The 22,356-nt window shown below is 46.9% G+C and overlaps 1 protein-coding gene across 6 annotated transcripts in view; it reads left to right on the top strand.

Annotated features, from left to right (window-relative positions):
- The window catches only part of PLEKHA4 (pleckstrin homology domain containing A4), a 2,050,101-nt gene that overhangs the window by 1,280,264 nt on the left and 747,481 nt on the right, over window positions 1–22,356 (top strand). The gene's annotated exons all lie outside the window — the stretch shown is intronic.

Raw genomic sequence — 22,356 nt, forward strand, 5'->3', positions numbered from 1 at the left:
GTAAAAGCTGTGTGCTGCTGTGATATCACAGTTACAACCTGGTCTTCCATTTGCCTTAATCTCTTTGGAAACTGAATGTAAGAAAAACAAGGACAGAACTGAATCCATTTAAGAAGGTTGGAGCAGCTTGCTATTAACTATCCTCATAAAGTTTTAATTTCAACTGCAAGCTACATATCACTTCAGAGTGCTCATTAAGACAAATAATTTGATTCATAGATAAATAACACACACCACAGTGCAAATTCTCAGATGCAGCACCCATGTGCAGGGTGTGGGTATTTCTAAGACAGTGCGTAAACGTGTCTTCTTAACTGTGAGCTGCACTTCTCGGGACCACATTAGTCTTAATGCTGCTCGAGTGTGCAGCTCTCATTTATGAGTCCCAACTAAAGCCGTACAAGAGATGATGTGGCGTTGCATCCAGTTTACATTTCCATTGCCCTTTGGCTAAATTGCTGCTTGTCATTATGTGTTTTAAATGGACCAAACGCTACGTTTTTTAATCCTCACTGAAAAAATTCAGGCAAGAATATCAAGGTGTCTAAAGGAAATAGTTGCTAAATAGTGATAAAACTGCTCTTCTTTTTGCAGACCTGATCCACATGAACTGCAGAGCTGTAGGAAGGATTGGAGGGGAGAAGGCATGCTTGCCCCCATGACTATCTACTCTGTCCCAGGTTAAGCAGAGAGATTCCTGCCCACCACAGCACAAGTTTTCATGGCCTCTACAGGGAGGTGATACACCCATCCACTACTAGATTTACCAGTGCTGTTAAATCTAGCAGCCTTCCTCACATAGGGTCAACGCACTGGCAATGGCTGCTCAAACACTTCTGTCTAACCTGGTTCCTATGGTGCACATGCCTTTTATTAACTATGATTCACCTGAGCTGAAGTCAGGGCTTCATCATTCTATGCCAAACAGATGGGATAGTGCCAGACTTGTTTCATGTCTTCTTAGGCTATGTTTTTTTTTTTATATCCACATTGTATGCTGGATCAAACTTAGAATAAAAGAAGCAACAACATTTGAATGAGTTAGCTCCTTGTCAGTTTCTCAGAAGACTACTACACCTCTAACTGGTATAAGACCAAGCCAGATCAAATCTCCCTGTCACAGAGGAATCAGCAAGATGATAGCTCTGCCAGTATTTAAAAATTTGGGTCTATATCATATGTTCAAATGTTGAAAATGTTAAATGCTCTAAAGAGCGAAAATGCTAGAGTTCGAAGTTATTTTATTCAGATTGCATTACTGTGAATATCAGAATATTTGCTCTTTCCTCACTGTAGTGTGATCTTGGAGATGGAATATATATTTAGCAGGGGTGTAATAAGGAGTGTGAGTTCTGGCATTTTTACTCTTTAGAGCTTTCAACATTCGATTATATGATATAGACCATTAAATGTAATATTATTTCATTTATAATTTTATAATTTAATATAATTTAATAATGCACTCTGCATACTAAAAGCTGACTAGTTTGTCTTCAGTTATAACATGCTGAAAAACATGTCCGCGTGCATGGTAACTACAGAAAAATAAGCAGACAGACTCTCATAGACTCCCATTTTACTCACCAGATGAAAAATTAAATAAGTAAATTCTTTAGCTTGTATACATGATGATGGTAATATAAATGTCTACATGGAGGGAGAAAATAATGTCATTTGAATGACTGTTTCTTTATTTCTGACTTACATGTTTCTAGTACACCACCAGAAACTTTCACAATTATAGGGGACATGCAAAAGCTATAACTGCCTAGCAGATCTGATGAAGGAACATACCCCACTGTGCTCTTCTATTTGGGATCTGCAGGCAGGCACAAAAGATAACAAATATTTGTTGCTGGCTATAGAAGCATATATGCAAGAGTATGGGGAAAAATTTAACCCTTATGAATTATCAAATTAAAATTTTGCCTGACGTAAATGACTTTGACACTTCCAGAAGAAACAATATGATTATTAGGCCACAAGAGATGAATATTGTCAAGATAAATCTGAGGCAGCCACACAATGCAGTCTTTAACCACATACCTGAGACATTTGCACAAAGCAATATTTAACCACATACCTGAGACAGACACACAAAGCAATGTTTAACCACATACCTGAGACAGCCACACAAAGCAATGTTTAACCACATATCTGAGACAGCCACACAAAGCAATGTTTAACCACATATCTGAGACAGACACAAAAAGCAATCTTTAACAACATACCTGAAAGAGCCACACAAAACAATCTTTAACCACATACCTGAGACAGCCACACAAAGCAGTCTTTAACCACATACCTGAGACAGCCACACAAAGCAATGTTTAACCACATATCTGAGACAGCTACACAAAGTAATATTTGACAACATACATGAGACAGCCACACAAAGCAATCTTTAACCACATACCCGAGAGAGCCACACAAAGCAATCTTTAACCACATACCTGAGACAGCCACACAAAACAATCTTTAACCACATCCCTGAGACAGCTACACAAAACAATCTTTAACCACATACCTGAGACAGCCACACAAAGTAATCTTTAACCACATACCTGAGACAGGCACATAAAACAATCTTTAACCACATACCTGAGACAGCCACACAAAGCAGTCTTTAACCACATACCTGAGACAGCCACACAAAACAATCTTTAACCACATACCTGAGACAGCCACACAAAGTAATCTTTAACCACATACCTAAGACAGCCACACAATGCAATGTTTAACCACATTGCTGGCCCAGCTAAACCTTTACACATATATATTTTAGAAAGAGCGCACAGAGCTTCCGTCACCCCCACCCCCCACAAGGTCAACTGCTGACATTCGTGTATGGTAAACATTTTGAAAGTATTTCTTGAAACTAAAAAATAAAGATATTTTCAGAATAGTCATAATTTAAGAAAAATGTATACTTGCCAAAATAAGTGAAGACAGAAAGATTTAAAATGATGCCAAAAATATGGCTTCTTATGAAGCATAGCATTAATTTTAAAACATCATATTGAGGTACTGTATACATTTTTGCAGAATGTTTTTTCTAGCAAGGCTCTAAATAATGAGCAACTGTTACAGCGATATCAAAAACTGTTTAATTGATCTGAAATTGCAATGTTATCAGTTTTGTGTAAAATTTTGTTTTGTTTTTTGTCTCTTTTCAGGTTATTGTGTTAAGTGCTGTCTCCACATGGTGGTGACTGGTGAATGTGCAGGTGTCTGTCAGTAGTTTTGGTACTGCAGATCATATAACACATGTGTACGTGGTGGTGCATATTACTGGTGAACACAAGAGTGACAGTTAACTGTGTCCTCAATCAATTTAATCATATCAGCTTCCCGTTTTTAATCATTACTAGGCCATGTCAGAAGTGATTATAAAATCTGTCATGGCATCTCAGTAACACCTTATAAGTATGGTATTTTCATTTTTTTAACTGAAATGCTTACCCTATTGCTAAGTGTTTGTTATCCAGTTTGTTATACAGACTATTGATTTAATAATATATAGTATGTTGCTTCCTGTGGGGCCAAACATGCATCACTAAATCCATGTTACAAAAAACTATGCTTTATTTTAAGATATCCCTTGAGTTAATATGAATTTGCTTGTGAAGCAGAAAGTGCGGTATGGCAATGTGTGTGTGTGTGTGTGTGTGTGTGTGTGTGTGTGTGTGTGTGTGTGTGTGTGTGTGTGTGTGTGTGTGTGTGTGTTGTCACTCATGCCTAATTCATGTGCATATATTCCTACATTATAATTTATGTAAGGTATTTTGCTAATTGTATTCTGAAATCATTTACCTTGAACTGATATTAATAATGGCACTCATAAACTAAAGGATGTGAAATCTGGTTTAGTCATCCTTGAGATAGATACAGTGCACAACAGAGGACATAAATTTGCTGGCTATCCTTATTATGAATGAGTATGTTTGAGTTCATGTGCAAAAATGCACAAACACCTTTTTATTGGCTTGTGCACATGTATGAGGTGGAATACAGTAACCATCAAGCTGTTTTAATGGATATACATTTCTTATGACAACAAGTAAATCATCAGCATAAAACATGGGATTATACTTCATTTGGATTTATAATGCTCTGATGAACCGCACAGTGTTTTGACATTGTTTCTCTTCATCATGCCTAACTGGTTACGTGGTATAACTGGTTTGGCTCACCAGTGACAGCTGACAATTGAAAAGGATCCTCAACTCCATAAAGTCCACTAGGAGGAGAACATAAGATCTGATCCATGTAGTATGTGCTTAGAAGTGCAGAGAAATCATGGAAATTGAGGAAGTAAAGAAATTATGTATTCATAGGTTTTATGTAAGGATTTACTTTAAACTACTTACTGTGTCTATCAGATAGGAATCATTTGTAAACTATTATGCGAACTTATAACAGATTTATAAATCATGGATATAACACATGGAAACTAAGAACAAAAACCAGCTTCAAATGTGAAACACCCTTCCAACGCAATGACCACTTTAAAGTTTGTGAACACAAGTTTATTTAGCGCTTTCGTCAGTTTATAACATAGACTTCATCAGAATACTTCATCTCAAAAATCCACTCATTTAAATACTCTAATTCATTACAACATGTGATGAAATCCAACCAATGAAACCCAGCTGATCCTGACATTAATAAATATTTAAAAACCTACATACAAAATACTAACATCAACCCCTCTATAACATTAAAAACAACTAATCACATAATATAAAGAATAAAAATACTAGACAGACATATACTAAAAAATTATTACAGTCTTTTTACACCAAATAAATATATAGATACATCGAACATTAATCAGACTTTATATGAACGCAATTTTAAATAACTAGTAAAGTTGATACCATCATTCAGGTTTGGTTTACATAAAGCATTTAATCTAACTTGCCAACATAAATCTCTAAAGTCTAAAACATCCTCCCATGGACCACTTCTAGGGTATTGGGATACTTTATCAATGACTGTAAATTTAAAACCATGTGATGGGAAGTTCACAACAGGCCTATATAAGGCACTATTCATACTTTTATTTTTTATATCTCTAGCATGCTCACACGTGCGTTCCTTTAACTTCCTCTTAGTTTTACCTATATAGAAGCATGTGCATGCCTCACACAGTGCAACATAAACTACCCCTAATGTATCACATGTATATTTACCCCTTATTTTTATAAGGGTATTATTGATGACAACTTGATTAATCTGTTTAACCAGCAGGCATTGTGGACAAAAAACACACTTTTTCATCCCCATGGAACAATTATATGTGCTATTTTCATGTTTACCATCCAGCAACTGCTTAATGGTAGGACCCCTTCTAAACACAATAATAGGTCTACTGCCCAATTTTTCAATTATTCCTTCAAAACCCTAAAAAATATGTCAGTTTTTATTCAATATATTGGCTATATACTGAGAATCAGTACTAAATTTAGTCGCAAAGGAGCATTTAAAATCCTTCCTACCTTCTGCCTTTTTAGTCAGTTGCTGGCCCACTGATGTGGATATGCTATTATCGTAACTCAATAACGGTGCAGTAATACCTTCCTCTCTTTTAATTCTCACTTCATTGAAAATACTCTCTATAAATTCTAATGGATATTCCCGAGAAAGAAACATATCACACAACCTATGACACTGACTTAAAAATTGCTCGTCTTTAGTAACCATGCGAGCCAATCTTACAAGTTGGCCTTTCACAACAACTTTCTTAACATGCAAAGGGTGGTTGCTGTCAAACACCTTTTTATTAGCTTGTGCACATGTATGAGGTGGAATACAGTAACCATCAAGCTGTCTTAACGGATATACATTTCTTATGACAGCAAGTAAATCATCAGCATAAAACATGGGATTATACTTCATTTGGATTTATAATGCTCTGATGAACCGCACAATGTTTTGACATTGTTTCTCTTCATCAAGCCTAACTGGTTACGTGGTATAAATGGTTTGGCTTACCAGTGACAGCTGACAATTGAAAAGGATGTTCAACTCCATAAAGTCCACTAGGAGGAGAACATAAGATCTGATCCATGTAGTATGTGCTTAGAAGTGCAGAGAAATCATGGAAATTGAGGAAGTAAAGAAATTATGTATTCATAGGTCTTATGTAAGACTCTGGGGATTTACTTTAAACTACTTACTGTGTCTATCAGATAGGAATCATTTGTAAACTATTATGCGAACTTATAACAGATTTATAAATCATGGATATAACACATGCTGGAGGGATAGGTTCCTGACCCAGAGACTCCCCAGACTCTGGAATAGACTGCCCATACATGTCAAGCAGAGCACCTCTTTGGCCTTCTTCAAAAGGAACCTTGATGACTGGATGGGAGAAAGGAAATTCACCCCAGGGATCATGTCAGTCACCCTGCTAGACAGGGGTCCAGGGAAGTAAATAGTGTGGGAAGAAATAGCCAGGGAATTGTTATGGCTAGGCTTGTATAGGCCCTAGGGCCAATAGCCTAGTACCAACCTATGAACCTATGGCTCCAATATGTGATATAACACAATTATAAAACTAATGACTGATATTTTCAGCTCTATTAGGAGACAGACCTATCAAGCTACTGAAATGTTTGTTTTCATTGATACTGGAAATTGTTCCATTTTACTATGTGATGGACTAAAGAGGAAACTAGACATTATATAGCAACTTTCCTAGGTCCTTTTAGTTAACATTCTTACTTTCTGTTTTTCCCCTTTAAGGCTTATCATTATAAGGCCATAAATGATTTTAATAATTATATTAAAATAATTTATCTTATCTAGTTATCTTTTCTTATACCACTGCAAGTTTATATTAAAAAGTGTGATGAGAACAATTCCAAGTTCACTATTTGATTCTGTGCTGTGTGAAACAGCATACATGACTTATATATCACTAGCAGTTATTGCAAATCAAAAATACTGTTCTCCATATACTTTTATTAGTGTGTTTAGGTTAGTTGGGAAGAGTGTTGCAGTTGTTAGCTGGATGGTTGCAGTCACATGGATGTCATTTAAAATTCATGATCATATCTGTATGGACTATGGCATATTACTTAAACTTACATACTAACACAAAATAGGTAAAGCTTAACTCCCCATCCCTCCACCATGGATCAAAGGAATGTGAGAAAGTTATGGAACATGGATATCTATACCGGACCTTCCACATGACCTTAATTTTTGGTTTATTGATGGCCACATGTGTGGCATCCTCTGCAGTGTGGGAAATCAACCTCATGGACACATTGAAAATAGATAATAGAGTGGCCAGCAATGAGGATGATCTTTTATAGTCCTCTGCAGACACAGAACTCCAAGAAGCATTTTGAGAGCTCCTTGGTCAAATCCCTCTGCAGTCTTTTAAAGTGCACCAAATTATTCAGGCACCTTAAGACAAATACATGCTTTCCAAACCTGTGTAACACTCTGGGCTCCCTATTAGGGTCGTGGACAGAGGAGCTCTCCACTGCTTTGCTGTGCTGTTAGGGGCATGGACAGAGGAGCTCTTCACTGCTCTGCTGTGCTGTTAGGGGCATGGACCCAGGAGCTCTTCAATGCTCTGCTCTACTGTTAGGGGCATGGACAGAGGAGCTCTTCACTGCTCTGCTCTGCTGTTAGGGGCATGGACAGAGGAGCTCTTCACTGCTCTGCTCTGCTGTTAGGGGCATGGACCCAGGAGCTCTTCACTGCTCTGCTCTGCTGTTAGGGGCATGGACAGAGGAGCTCTTCACTGCTTTGCTGTGCTGTTAGGGGCATGGACCCAGGAGCTCTTCAATGCTCTGCTCTACTGTTAGGGGCATGGACAGAGGAGCTCTTCACTGCTCTGCTCTGCTGTTAGGGGCATGGACAGAGGAGCTCTTCACTGCTCTGCTCTGCTGTTAGGGGCATGGACCCAGGAGCTCTTCACTGCTCTGCTCCGCTGTTAGGGGCATGCACAGAGGAGCATTTCACTGCTCTGCTCTACTGTTAGGGGCATGGACAGAGGAGCACTTCACTGCTCTGCTCTGCTGTTAGGGGCATGGACAGAGGGGCTCTTCACTGCTCTGCTCTGCTGTTAGGGGCATGGACCCAGGAGCTCTTCACTGCTCTGCTCCGCTGTTAGGGGCATGGACAGAGGAGCTCTTCACTGCTCTGCTCTGCTGTTAGGGGCATGGACCCAGGAGATCTTCACTGCTCTGCTCCGCTGTTAGGGGCATGCACAGAGGAGCACTTCACTGCTCTGCTCTGCTGTTAGGGGCATGGACAGAGGGGCTCTTCACTGCTCTGCTCTGCTGTTAGGGGCATGGACCCAGGAGCTCTTCACTGCTCTGCTCCGCTGTTAGGGGCATGGACAGAGGAGCTCTTCACTGCTCTGCTCTGCTGTTAGGGTCATGGACAGAGGAGCTCTTCACTGCTCTGCTCCGTTGTTAGGGGCATGGACAGAGGAGCTCTTCACTGCTCTGCTCCGCTGTTAGGGGCATGGACAGAGGAGCTCTACACTGCTCTGCTCCGCTGTTAGGGGCATGGACAGAGGAGCTCTTCATTGCTCTGCTCTGCTGTTAGGGGCATGGACAGAGGAGCTCTTCACTGCTCTGCTCTGCTGTTAGGGGCATGGACAGAGGAGCTCTTCACTGCTCTGCTCCGCTGTTAGGGGCATGGACAGAGGAGCTCTTCACTGCTCTGCTCTGCTGTTAGGGGCATGCACAGAGGAGCACTTCACTGCTCTGCTCTGCTGTTCGGGGCATGGACAGAGGAGCTCTTCACTGCTCTGCTCCACTGTTAGGGGCATGGACAGAGGAGCTCTTCACTGCTCTGCTCTGCTGTTAGGGGTATGGACAGAGGAGCTCTTCACTGCTCTGCTCTGCTGTTAGGGGCATGGACAGAGGAGCTCTTCACTGCTCTGTTGTTAGGGGCATGGACGGAGGAGTGCTTCACTGCTATGCTCTGCTGTTAGGGGCATGGACAGAGGAGCTCTTCACTGCTCTGCTCTGCTGTTAGGGGCATGGACAGAGGAGCGCTTCACTGCTCTGTAGTTAGGGGCATGGACAGAGGAGCACTTCACTGCTCTGCTCTGCTGTTAGGGGCATGGACAGAGAAGTTCCTCACTACTCTGCTCTGCTGTTAGAGGCATGGACAGAGGAGCTCTTCACTGCTGTGCTCCGCTGTTAGGGGCATGGACAGAGGAGCTCTTCACTGCTCTGCTCCGCTGTTAGGAGTATTGACAGAGGAGCTCTTCACTTCTCTACTCTGCTGTTAGGGGCATGGAGAGAGGAGCTCTTCACTGCTCTGCTTAGCTGTTAGGGGCATGGACAAAGGAGCTCTTCACTGCTCTGCTCCGCTGTTAGGGGCATGGACAGAGGAGCTCTTCACTGCTCTGCTCCGCTGCTAGTGGCATGGACAGAGGATCTTTTCACTGCTCTGCTCCGCTGCTAGGGGCATGGACAGAGGAGCTCTTCACTGCTCTGCTCCACTGTTAGGTGCATGGACAGAGGAGCTCTTCACTGCTCTGCTCTGCTGTTAGAGGCATGGACAGAGGAGCTCTTCACTGCTCTGCTCCGCTGTTAGGGGCATGGACAGAGGAGCTCTTCACTGCTCTGCTCCGCTGTTCGGGGCATGGACAGAGGAGCTCTTCACTGCTCTGCTCCGCTGTTAGGGGCATGGACAGAGGAGAGCTTCACTGCTCTGCTCCACTGTTAGGGGCATGGACAGAGGAGCGCTTCACTGCTCTGCTCCGCTGTTAGGGGCATGGAAAAAGGAGCGCTTCACTACTCTGCCCCGCTGCCAGGGGCATGGACAGAGGAGCTCTTCACTTCTCTGCACTGCTGTTAGGGGCATGGACAGAGGAGCTCTTCACTGCTGTGCTCTGCTTGTAGGGGCATGGACCCAGGAGCTCTTCACTACTCTGTTCTGCTGTTAGGGGCATGGACAGAGGAGCTCTTCACTGCTCTGCTCTGCTGTTAGGGGCATGGACAGAGGAGCTCTTCACTGCTCTGCTCTGCTGTTAGGGGCATGGACAGAGGAGCTCTTCACTGCTCTGCTCTGCTGTTAGGGGCATGGACAGAGGAGGTCTTCACTGCTCTGCTCTTTTGTTAGAGGCATGGACAGAGGAGCTCTTCACTGCTCTGCTCTGCTGTTAGGGGCATGGACAGAGGAGCTCTTCACTGCTCTGCTCTGCTGTTAGGGGCATGGACAGAGGAGCTCTTCACTGCTCTGCTCTGCTGTTAGGGGCATGGACAGAGGAGGTCTTCACTGCTCTGCTCTTTTGTTAGAGGCATGGACAGAGGAGCTCTTCACTGCTCTGCTGTGCTGTTAGGGTCATGGACAGAGGAGCACTTCACTGCTCTGCTCCACTGCTAGGGGCATGGACAGAGGAGCTCTTCACTGCTCTGCTCTGGTGTTAGGGGCATGGACCCAGGAGCTCCTCACTGCTCTGCTCTGCTGTTAGGGGCATGGACAGAGGAGCTCTTCACTGCTCTGCTCTGCTGTTAGGGGTATGGACAGAGGAGCACTTCACTGCTCTGCTCTGCTGTTAGGGGCATGGACAGAGGAGCGCTTCACTGCTCTGCTCTGCTGTTAGGGGCATGGACAGAGGAGCTCTTCACTGCTGTGCTCCGCTGTTAGGGGCATGGACAGAGGAGCTCTCCACTGCTCTGGTCCGCTGTTAGGGGCATGGACAGAGGAGCTCTTCACTGCTCTGCTCCGCTGTTAGGGGCATGGACAGGGGAGCTCTTCACTGCTCTGCTCCGCTGCTAGGGGCATGGACAGAGGAGCTCTTTACTGCTCTCCTCCTCTTTTTGGGGCATGGAAAGAGGAGCTCTTCACTGCTCTGCTCCACTGTTAGAGGCATGGACAGAGGAGCTCTTCACTGCTCTGCTCTGCTGTTAGTGGCATGGACAGAGGAGCTCTTCACTGTTCTGCTCTGCTGTTAGGGGCATGGACAGAGGAGCTCTTTACTGCTCTGCTCCACTATTAGGGGTCTTTACAGAGGAGCTCTTCACTGCTCTCCTCCTCTTTTTGAGGCATGGAAAGAGGAGCTCTTCACTGCTCTGCTCCACTGTTAGAGGCATGGACAGAGGAGCTCTTCACTGCTCTGCTCTGCTGTTAGGGGCATGGACAGAGGAACTCTTCACTGCTCTGCTCCGCTGTTAGGGGCATGGAAAGAGGAGCTCTTCACTGCTCTGCTCTGCTGCTAGGGGCAAGGACAGAGGAGCTTTTCACTGCTCTGGTCCGCTGCTAGGGGCATGGACAGAGGAGCTCTTCACTGCTTTGCTCTGCTGTTAGGTGCATGGACAGAGGAGCTCTTCACTGCTCTGCTCCGCTTTTAGGGGCATGGACAGAGGAGCTCTTCACTGCTCTGCTCTGCTGTTAGGGGCATGGACAGAGGAGCTCTTCACTGCTCTGATCCGCTGTTAGGGGCATGGACAGAGGAGCTCTTCACTGCTCTGCTCCACTGTTAGTGTCATGGACAGAGGAGCTCTTCACTGCTCTGCTCCGCTGTTAGGGGCATGGACAGAGGAGCTCTTCACTGCTCTGCTCTGCTGTTAGGGTCATGGACAGATGAGCTCTTCTGCTCTGCTCTGCTGTTATTGGCATGGACAGAGGAGCTCTTCACTGCTCTGCTCTGCTGTTAGGGGCATGGACAGAGGAGCTCTTCACTGCTCTGCTCCGCTGTTAGGGGTATGGACAGAGCAGCTCTTCACTGCTCTGCTCTGCTGTTAGGGGCATGGACACACGAGCACTTCACTGCTCCGCACTGCTGTTAGGGGCATGGACAGCGGAGCTCTTCACTGCTCTGCTCTGCTGTTAGGGGCATGGACACAGGAGCTCTTCACTGCTCTGCTCTGCTGTTAGGGGCATGGACAGAGGAGCTCTTCACTGCTCTGTTGTTAGGGGCATGGACAGAGGAGCTCTTCACTGCTCTGCTCTGCTGTTAGGGGCATAGACAGAGGAGCTCTTCACTGCTCTGCTCTGCTGTTAGGGGCATGGACAGAGGAGCTCTTCACTGCTCTGCTCTGCTGTTAGGGGCATGGACAGAGGAGCACTTCACTGCTCTGCTCTGCTGTTAGGGGCATGCAGAGAGGAGCGGACAGTGGAGCTCTTCACTGCTCTGCTCTGCTGTTAGGGTCATGGACAGAGGAGCTCTTCACTGCTCTGCTCTGCTGTTAGGGGCATGGACAGAGGAGCTCTTCACTGCTCTGCTCTGCTGTTAGGGGCATGGACAGAGGAGCTCTTCACTGCTCTGCTCTGCTGTTAGTGGCATGGAGAGAGGAGTGGACAGTGGAGCTCTTCACTGCTCTGCACTGCTGTTAGGGTCGTGGACAGAGGAGCTTCTCACTGCTCTGCTCTGCTGTTAGGGACATGGACAGAGGAGCTCTTCACTGCTCTGCTCCGCTGTTAGGGGCATGGACAGAAGAGTTCTTCCCTGCTCTGCTCTGCTGTTAGGGGCATGGACAGAGGATCTCTTCACTGCTCTGCTCCGCTGTTAGGGGCATGGACAGAGGAGCTCTTCACTGCTCTGCTCCGCTGTTAGGGGCATGGACAGAGGAGCTCTTCACTGCTCTGCTCCGCTGTTAGGGGCATGGACAGAGGAGCTCTTCACTGCTCTGCTCCGCTGTTAGCAGCATGGACAGAGGAGCTCTTCACTGTGCTGTTCTGCTGTTAGGTGCATGGACAGAGGAGCTCTTCACTGCTCTGCTCCGCTGTTAGGGGCATGGACAGAGGAGCTCTTCACTGCTCTGCTCCGCTGTTAGGGGCATGGACAGAACAGCTCTTCACTGCTCTGCTCCGTTGTTAGGGGCATGGACAGAGGAGCTCTTCATTGCTCTGCTCCGCTGTTAGGAACATGGACAGAGGAGCTCTTCACTGCTCTGCTCTGCTGTTAGGAGTATGGACAGAGGAGCTCTTCAATGCTTTGCTGTGCTGTTAGGGGCATGGACAGAGGAGCTCTTCACTGCTTTGCTCTGCTGTTAGGGGCATGGACAGAGGAGCTCTTCACTGCTCTGCTCTGCTGTTAGGGGCATGGACAGAGGAGCTCTTTATTGCTCTGCTCTGATGTTGGGGGCATGAACAGAGGAGCTCTTCACTGCTCTGCTCTGCTGTTAGGGGCATGGACAGAGGAGCTCTTCATTGCTCTGCTCTGCTGTTGGGGGCATGGACAGAGGAGCTCTTCACTGCTCTGCTCTGCTGTTAGGGGCATGGACAGTGGAGCTCTTCGCTGCTCTGCTGTTAGGGGCATGGACAGAGGAGCTCTTCACTGCTCTGCTCTGCTGTTAGGGGCATGGACAGAGGAGCTTCTCACTGCTCTGCTCTGCTGTTAGGGGCATGGACAGAGGAGCTCTTCACTGCTCTGCTTCGCTGTTAGGGGCATGGACAGAAGAGTTCTTCACTGCTCTGCTCCGCTGTTAGGGGCATGGACAGAGGAGCTCTTCACTGCTCTGCTCCGCTGTTAGGGGCATGGACAGAGGAGCTCTTCACTGCTCTGTTCCGCTGTTAGGGGCATGGACAGAGGAGCTCTTCACTGCTCTGCTCCGCTGTTAGGGGCATGGACAGAGGAGCTCTTCACTGCTCTGCTCCGCTGTTAGGGGCATGGATAGAGGAGCTCTTTACGGCTCTGCTCCGCTGTTAGCGGCATGGACAGAGGAGCTCTTCACTGCGCTGCTCCACTGTTAGGTGCATGGACAGAGGAGCTCTTCACTGCTCTGCTCCGTTGTTAGGGGCATGGAAAGAGGAGCTCTTCACTGCTCTGTTCCGCTGCTAGGGGCATGGACAGAGGAGCTCTTTACTGCTCTGCTCCGCTGTTAGGGGCATGGACAGAGGAGCTCTTCACTGCTCTGCTCCGCTGTTAGGGGCCTGGACAGAGGAGCCCTTCACTGCTCTGCTCCGCTGTTAGGGGCATGGGCAGAGGAGCTCTTCACTGCTCTGCTCCGTTGTTAGGGGCATGGACAGAGGAGCTCTTCACTGCTCTGCTCCGCTGTTAAGGGCATGGACAGAGGAGCTCTTCACTGCTCTGCTCCGCTGTTAGGGGCATGGACAGAGGAGCTCTTCACTGCTCTGCTCTGCTGTTAGGGGCCTGGACAGAGGAGCTCTTCACTGCTTTGCTGTGCTGTTAGGGGCATGGACCCAGGAGCTCTTCAATGCTCTGCTCTACTGTTAGGGGCATGGACAGAGGAGCTCTTCACTGCTCTGTCTGCTGTTAGGAGTATGGACAGAGGAGCTCTTCACTGCTTTGCTGTGCTGTTAGGGGCATGGACAGAGGAGCTCTTCACTGCTTTGCTCTGCTGTTAGGGGCATGGACAGAGGAGCTCTTCACTGCTCTGCTCTGCTGTTAGGGGCATGGACAGAGGAGCTCTTCATTGCTCTGCTCTGCTGTTAGGGGCATGAACAGAGGAGCTCTTCACTGCTCTGCTCTGCTGTTAGGGGCATGGACAGAGGAGCTCTTCATTGCTCTGCTCTGCTGTTGGGGGCATGGACAGAGGAGCTCTTCACTGCTCTGCTCTGCTGTTAGGGGCATGGACAGTGGAGCTCTTCGCTGCTCTGCTGTTAGGGGCATGGACAGAGGAGCTCTTCACTGCTCTGCTGTTAGGGGCATGAACAGAGGAGCTTCTCACTGCTCTGCTCTGCTGTTAGGGGCATGGACAGAGGAGCTCTTCACTGCCCTGCTTCGCTGTTAGGGGCATGGACAGAAGAGTTCTTCACTGCTCTGCTCCGCTGTTAGGGGCATGGACAGAGGAGCTCTTCACTGCTCTGCTCCGCTGTTAGGGGCATGGACAGAGGAGCTCTTCACTGCTCTGTTCCGCTGTTAGGGGCATGGACAGAGGAGCTCTTCACTGCTCTGCTCCGCTGTTAGGGGCATGGACAGAGGAGCTCTTCACTGCTCTGCTCCGCTGTTAGGGGCATGGATGGAGGAGCTCTTTACGGCTCTGCTCCGCTGTTAGCGGCATGGACAGAGGAGCTCTTCACTGCGCTGCTCCACTGTTAGGTGCATGGACAGAGGAGCTGTTCACTGCTCTGCTTCGTTGTTAGGGGCATGGAAAGAGGAGCTCTTCACTGCTCTGCTCCGCTGCTAGGGGCATGGACAGAGGAGCTCTTTACTGCTCTGCTCCGCTGTTAGGGGCATGGACAGAGGAGCTCTTCACTGCTCTGCTCCGCTGTTAGGGGCCTGGACAGAAGAGCCCTTCACTGCTCTGCTCCGCTGTTAGGGGCATGGACAGAGGAGCTCTTTACTGCTCTGCTCCGCTGTTAGGGGCATGGACAGAGGAGCTCTTCACTTCTCTGCTCCGCTGTTAGGGGCATGGACAGAGGAGCTCTTCACTGCTCTGTTCCGCTGTTAGGGGCATGGACAGAGGAGCTCTTCACTGCTCTGCTCCGCTGTTAGGGGCATGGACAGAGGAGCTCTTCACTGCTCTGCTCCGCTGTTAGGGGCATGGATGGAGGAGCTCTTTACGGCTCTGCTCCGCTGTTAGCAGCATGGACAGAGGAGCTCTTCACTGCGCTGCTCCACTGTTAGGTGCATGGACAGAGGAGCTCTTCACTGCTCTGCTCCGTTGTTAGGGGCATGGAAAGAGGAGCTTTTCACTGCTCTGCTCCGCTGCTAGGGGCATGGACAGAGGAGCTCTTTACTGCTCTGCTCCGCTGTTAGGGGCATGGACAGAGGAGCTCTTCACTGCTCTGCTCCGCTGTTAGGGGCCTGGACAGAGGAGCCCTTCACTGTTCTGCTCCGCTGTTAGGGGCATGGACAGAGGAGCTCTTCACTGCTCTGCTCCGTTGTTAGGGGCATGGACAGAGGAGCTCTTCACTGCTCTGCTCCGCTGTTAAGGGCATGGACAGAGGAGCTCTTCACTGCTCTGCTCCGCTGTTAGGGGCATGGACAGAGGAGCTCTTCACTGCTCTGCTCTGCTGTTAGGGGCATGGACAGAGGAGCTCTTCACTGCTCTGCTCTGCTGTTAGGGGCATGGACAGAGGACCTCTTCATTGCTCTGCTCTGCTGTTAGGGGCATCAACAGAGGAGCTCTTCACTGCTCTGCTCTGCTGTTAGGGGCATGGACAGAGGAGCTCTTCACTGCACTGCTCTGCTGTTAGGGGCATGGACAGAGGAGCTCTTCACTGCTCTGCTCTGCTGTTAGGGGCATGGACAGAGGAGCTATTTGCTGCTCTGCTGTTAGGGGCATGGACAGAGGAGCTCTTCGCTGCTCTGCTCAGCAGTTAGAGGCATGGACAAAGGAGCTCTTCACTGCTCTGCTCTGCTGTTAGGGGCATGCACAGAGGAGCTCTTCACTGCTCTGCTCTGCTGTTAGGGGCATGGACAGAGGAGCTCTTCACTGCTCTGCTCTGCTGTTAGGGGCATGGACAGAGGAGCTCTTCACTGCTCTGCTCTGCTGTTTGGGGCATGGACAGAGGAGCTCTTCACTGCTCTGCTCTGCTGTTAGGGGCATGGACAGAGGAGCTCTTCACTGCTTTGCTGTGCTGTTAGGGGCATGGACAGAGGAGCTCTTCACTGCTCTGCTCTGCTGTTAGGGGCATGGACAGAGGAGCTCTTCACTGCTCTGCTCTGCTGTTAGGGGCATGGACAGAAAAGCTCTTCTTTGCTCTGCTCTGCTGTTAGGGGCATGGACAGATGAGCTCTTCACTGCTCTACTCTGCTGTTAGAGGCATGGGCCCCGGAGCTCTTCACTGCTCTGCTGTGCTGTTAGTGGCATGGACAGAGGAGCTCTTCACTGCTCTGCTCTGCTGTTAGTGGCATGGACAGAGGAGCTCTTCACTTCTCTGCTCTGCTGTTAGGGGCATGGACATAGGAGCTCTTCACTGCTCTGCTCTTCTGTTGGGGGCATGGACAGAGGAGCTCTTCACTGCTCTGCTGTTAGGGGCATGGACAGAGGAGCTCTTCGCTGCTCTGCTCTGCAGTTAGAGGCATGGACAGAGGAGCTCTTCACTGCTCTACTCCGATGTTAGGGGCATGGACAGAGGAGCTCTTCACTGATCTGCTCTGCTGTTAGGGGTATGGACAGAGGAGCTCTTCACTGCTCTGCTCTGCTGTTAGGGGCATGGACAGAGGAGCTCTTCGCTGCTCTGCTCTGCTGTTAGGGGCATGGACAGAGGAGCTCTTCACTGCTCTGCTCTGCTGTTAGGGGCATGGACAGAGGACCTCTTCACTGCTCTGCTTTGCTGTTAGGGGCATGGACAGAGGAGATCTTCACTGCTTTGCTGTGCTGTTAGGGGCATGGACAGAGGAGCTCTTCACTGCTCTGATCTGCTGTTAGGGGCATGGACAGAGGAGCTCTTCACTGCTCTGCTCTGCTGTTAGGGGCATGGACAGAGGAGCTCTTCACTGCTCTGCTCTGCTGTTAGGGGCATGGACAGAGGACCTCTTCGCTGCTCTGCTCTGCTGTTAGGGGTATGGACAGAGGAGCTCTTCACTGCTCTGCTCTGCTGTTAGGGGCATGGACAGAGGAGCTCTTCACTGCTCTGCTCTGCTGTTAGGGGCATGGACAGAGGAGCTCTTCACTGCTCTGCTCTGCTGTTAGGGGCATGGACCCAGGAGCTCTTCACTGCTCTGCTCTGCTGTTAGGGGCATGGACAGAGGAGCTCTTCACTGCTCTGCTCTGCTGTTAGGGGCATGGACAGAGGAGCTCTTTACTGCTCTGCTCTGCTGTTAGGGGCATGGACAGAGGAGCTCTTCCCTGCTCTGCTCTGCTGTTAGGGGCATGGACAGAGGAGCTCTTCACTGCTCTGCTCTGCTGTTAGGGGCATGGGCAGATGGGCTCTTCACTGCTCTGCTCTGCTGTTAGGGGCATGGACAGAGGAGCTTTTCACTGCTCTGCTCTGCTGTTAGGGGCATGGACAGAGGAGCTCCTCACTGCTCTGCTCTGCTGTTACGGGCTTGGACAGAGGAGCTCTTCACTGCTCTGCTAGCTCCTTTTTTATTGGCTGCCACCACAACCATTTCATCAAGAGGGACTCCTTTGCTCCAATGAGGTTTGCCTTTTGGAGGAGCCAAAATCTTATCTAAACTATATGGGATTGGTTTAATAGAGTCCGGTTCCTTACATGCCTGGCGAGAGACTAATTCAATGAGCTCATCGGCTGAGGGAGTCACCAAGACATAGATGAATTCCCCCTTGGAATCTCTCACTGAAGATACACACTTTGACAAGGGGAAAGGGTATCCAGATCACCACTGATAACGTCTCATTTGGAGAGATAAGGTCCTTAAGCAGAAAGGTGGTTGCTCCCCAAATAATCCTTCCACTGAGAATTCAGTATTTCCAGAAGCTTTTGATGCTGGCCAATCAACATCTTGGGTGACTCCCCCAGCCGATGAGTTCATTAACCTAGTCTCTTGCTGGACATGGAAGGAACTGGATTTTATTAAAGCAATCCCATGTCATATAGATAAGATTTTAGCTCCTCCAAAAGACACTTCACTGGAGCAAAGGAGTCCCTTTTGAGGCAATGATTGTGATGATAGCCACTAAAAAGAAGTTAGCAGAGCAGAGCTCCTCTATCCATCCCTCTAACAGACAGTCTAGAGCATTAGACAGGTTTGTTAATCACGTATTTGCTGCAGCGACCTTTACCTTGAGGTCTCTGAACCATTTGGTGCAATTTACAAGGCTGCAGACAGTTTTGATCAAGGAGTTCTCAAAAATCCCTTTTGGAGTCCATGTCTGCAGAAGACTATAAAAGATAATCCTCACAGCTGGGTACTCTATTTTCTATTTTCAATGCATCCATGAGGTTGATGTCCCATGTTGCAGAGGGTACCACACAGGTGGCCGGTTCAGGCATTGCTGTATTGAGACACACCTGGATGTGACTATGCGACTTTGCGGAGCCTTTCAAGTCTCTTTTCATTAATGCTCCTTTTGATGGAACATTCTTGTTTGGCCTTCTGTGAAAGAAACACTTTCCCAAAGTGAATGGGAATGGAAGACACTGTCTGCTGTAGGGATTAGCTTTTTATCCCTCAATGATCCTTTTCACTGAAACAAAAAGGAGGCAAGAAAATGTAGTCCATAAATCCCAGGGATCTTTGCATGATTCACATGGAGACAACTCCTTCAGAGGCAGAGGAGGGAGTTCAAATGGAAGATGCCATCCCTGTGGCAGAGGAGGCCTAAAAAATGAGGGTTTCCAAAATTATTTTCCAGATACACCATTTCCATGCTCCTGAAGGGCTGTCTGACTGCTCACTTGTGGAGGAGGTTGGTGGACACTTGTCCTTGCACCCAGACTCCTGTGCTGCTATGTCAAATGATTTGTGGATGCTAAAAATAATATCCAGAGGTTATTTCATACAATTTTCCCAGATGCCCACATCCAAAAGAAGAATGATTCCTGACATCCCACCCAGTCAAAGAGAAGCTGTACATCAAGAGAGTCAGAAACTATATGACAAAAGAGTCATCCAGGAGGTTCCAACAGACCAAAGAGGATTCAGAACTTACTTAAGGTCCTTTTTAGTGCCAAAAAAAGATAAGGGACCTGAGACCAGTTTTGAATCTAAGCAATCTGAACCACTATGTGAGGAAATCAAAGTTCCAAATGATCATGGGTCAGTCCATTCTACCTCTTTTATACAAGGATGATTGGATGTGCTCAGTCAATCTTCAGGACACATACTTTCACATCAAAATAAACAGGCAGTCCCAAAGATACTTGTACTTTTGATTGGGAGCCAGTCACTTTCAGTTCAGAGGCCTGCTCTTTTGGACTCACCACAGCTCCTAGGGTGTTTAATAAATGTATGTCAGTGATAGCAACTCAACTAAGACTGCAAGGATTCCAAGTGTTCCCTTACTTAGAGGACTGGCTCCTCACTACCACAACCAGGCATCTTCTAGAATAGTCCTGGGACTATTTTCTCCAAATTTGCCAAATACTAGGCATTACAGCCACAATTTCGAAATCCAGACTACAACTGGTACAGAGCCTGGAGTTCATTGGTGTTCCTTTAAACACAATAAGTCAAATTACTTCTCTACCTTCTCATCATGTACATACAATTAAGTCCATCTTCAACAGATTCTTTCTCATCCTGCTCCTCCAGCCAGACTTGTCCTTCAGGTTCTAGGTTCCATGGCAGCATCTGTAGTCCTAGTTCCATTAGCACATTACTATATGAGTGCTCTACAATGGACTCTAACTCTTCAGTGGTTTATTCATTGATATCCTCTGTCCTTCCCAGTCAAACTTACTCTTGTATGCAGAAACCTTCTTCATTGGTGGATCCAGTTGAGTGACATTTACATAGGTCTACCCTTCATTCTATCATCCCAATGGCCATGGTGACCACGGACACCTCTCAACTGGGGTGGGGGGCTTTTCTTAGGAAGGATAGTCAATGGCACATGGTCCCCCCAGGAGATCAGTTCACACATCAATGTCCTGGAGATGAGAGCAGTCCTTTTAGCACTGCAAGCATTTCAAGATGCTCTTCCTCTAGGGACTATTACAGTTCAAACCAACAACATGTCCATAGTCTGGTACATCAACAAACAAAGGAAACCCTATTGTATCATCTATGTCAATAAGCAATGAGAGTGTGGCAGCAAGTGATCCCCTCCAACCACTTTTTAATGGCAACATATATTCTATGGAAATCCAACGTACTAGCAGACAAATTTAGCAGATCCATTTTGATGCCACAAGAGTGGTTTCTCAGCCAATTAGTGGCAAAAGAGATTTTCTGTCATTGGGGCAATCCTTCCTGCAATCTCTTTGCAACTCCCCACAACAAATGCAGCAGGTACTTTACCCTGATTCCTCTTCAGGAGGAGTCGCCAAGAGACGTTCTAGTCCATGTTTGGCCCTCTGGTCTCCTTTACCTCTATTCCCCAGTAACGCTGATTCAAAAATTCTTACAGAAAGCCAATCAGTTGAAGAGCTCGTTTATCCTTTTTGCTTCGTTTTGGCCTTGCCAGGTGTGATTTCACTTCCTTTGATCTTATCTTTGGATACTTGACCCCAGTCCAGACCTTCTGTCACATCCCCTCAGGGAAAAGGCATCCCAATATTCTAGGCCTCAAAGTAACTACATGGTTTCTCCAGTCCCGTTAATAGCTAGACAACCCAGATGTTCTTCCCCAGTTTGTGATATACTTTTGTTCTCCCAGAAAGACTCCACTAAGAGGATTTACAAGAGTAAATAGAAATGATTCTCAATGTGGGCCCTGAAAAATAACAGTGATCCTTTTCTTCCCCTGTTTCTTCAGTGCTAGTGTTTTTAGCTTCTCTTTTTTAGGGAGGTGCTAGTTTTTCCACAATCAAAGTGCAATTGGCAGCCATATTAAATTTTATTTTAGGAAACAATGCTTCTTGCTTGGGTGCTTCCTTGTGCAAAGCTTTTCTAAAGGGTACTTTACTGCTCAGGCCTTCAGTGAAAGATTCATCAGCTCATTGGGGTTTAACAGTAGTTCTTCAAGGACAGACTCAGCAACCCTTTGAACCTTCAGCAAACACTGATTTAAAATTTCTGTCTTGGAAAACAGCCTTTTTTTAATTGCTATTACATCTGCAAAAAGGATTTCTGAATTCCAGTGTCTTTCATTTAAATTTCCTTACATTATTTTTCACAAAGATAGAGTTACCTTACTTCCTTCTTACCAGAAGTAGTTTCTGAATTGAACATAGATCAAACTATTAATTTGCCAGTCTTCTTTCTTAATTTTTCAAATAAGAGAGAATACATGCTACATCTCTTAGATGTACATAGACAACTACATTTCTATTTACATAGAACAAAAGATTTCAGAAAAATAGATCAGTTGTTTGTCTCTTTTTCACCAAGTAGGCTGGTATCTCCAATTTTTAATGTTACCTTAGCTAAATGGATAACCAATTGCATTTTACTGATATATTCACAGCAAGGTCTCCCCCTACTAAAACCACCTGAGGCTCATTCAGCTAGATCCAAGACCACCTCATTGGCGTTCTGGTGTAGAACTTCTGTTGGTGACATTTGAGCAGCAGCCACTTGGTCTAATGCTCATACCTTTGTTATTCATTACAAATTAGACAACATTTCCAGAAGCAGAGCTGCTTTTGTTTCAGCACTTCTCCTGAATATCTTTCCGTGAGGGCCAGCTAAGAGGCATGTAGCTGGGGGCTCTGTCCCCTACAATGAGGACGAATGGAAAGGACAGCATCAGATATTAGAGTCATGTACTCACCGTAAACAGGCATGTGTCATATCCATTTCCTTTTTTCCTCAACCCCCCTCCCACCTTACACCTTCTTGTCATCTTCTGGAGTGAACTGATAGACGGTTTGGAACCTGTTGTTCTGGGTTTGAGCCCTGGTTCTGTTACTATTCTCCTTCCCTTTTTATATTCGATGATATTTGTA

This window comes from Protopterus annectens, chromosome 17.part0 (assembly GCF_019279795.1).
Source record: "Protopterus annectens isolate FY-2018-M chromosome 17.part0, PAN1.0, whole genome shotgun sequence".
Taxonomy (NCBI): Eukaryota; Metazoa; Chordata; order Ceratodontiformes; family Protopteridae; genus Protopterus; species Protopterus annectens.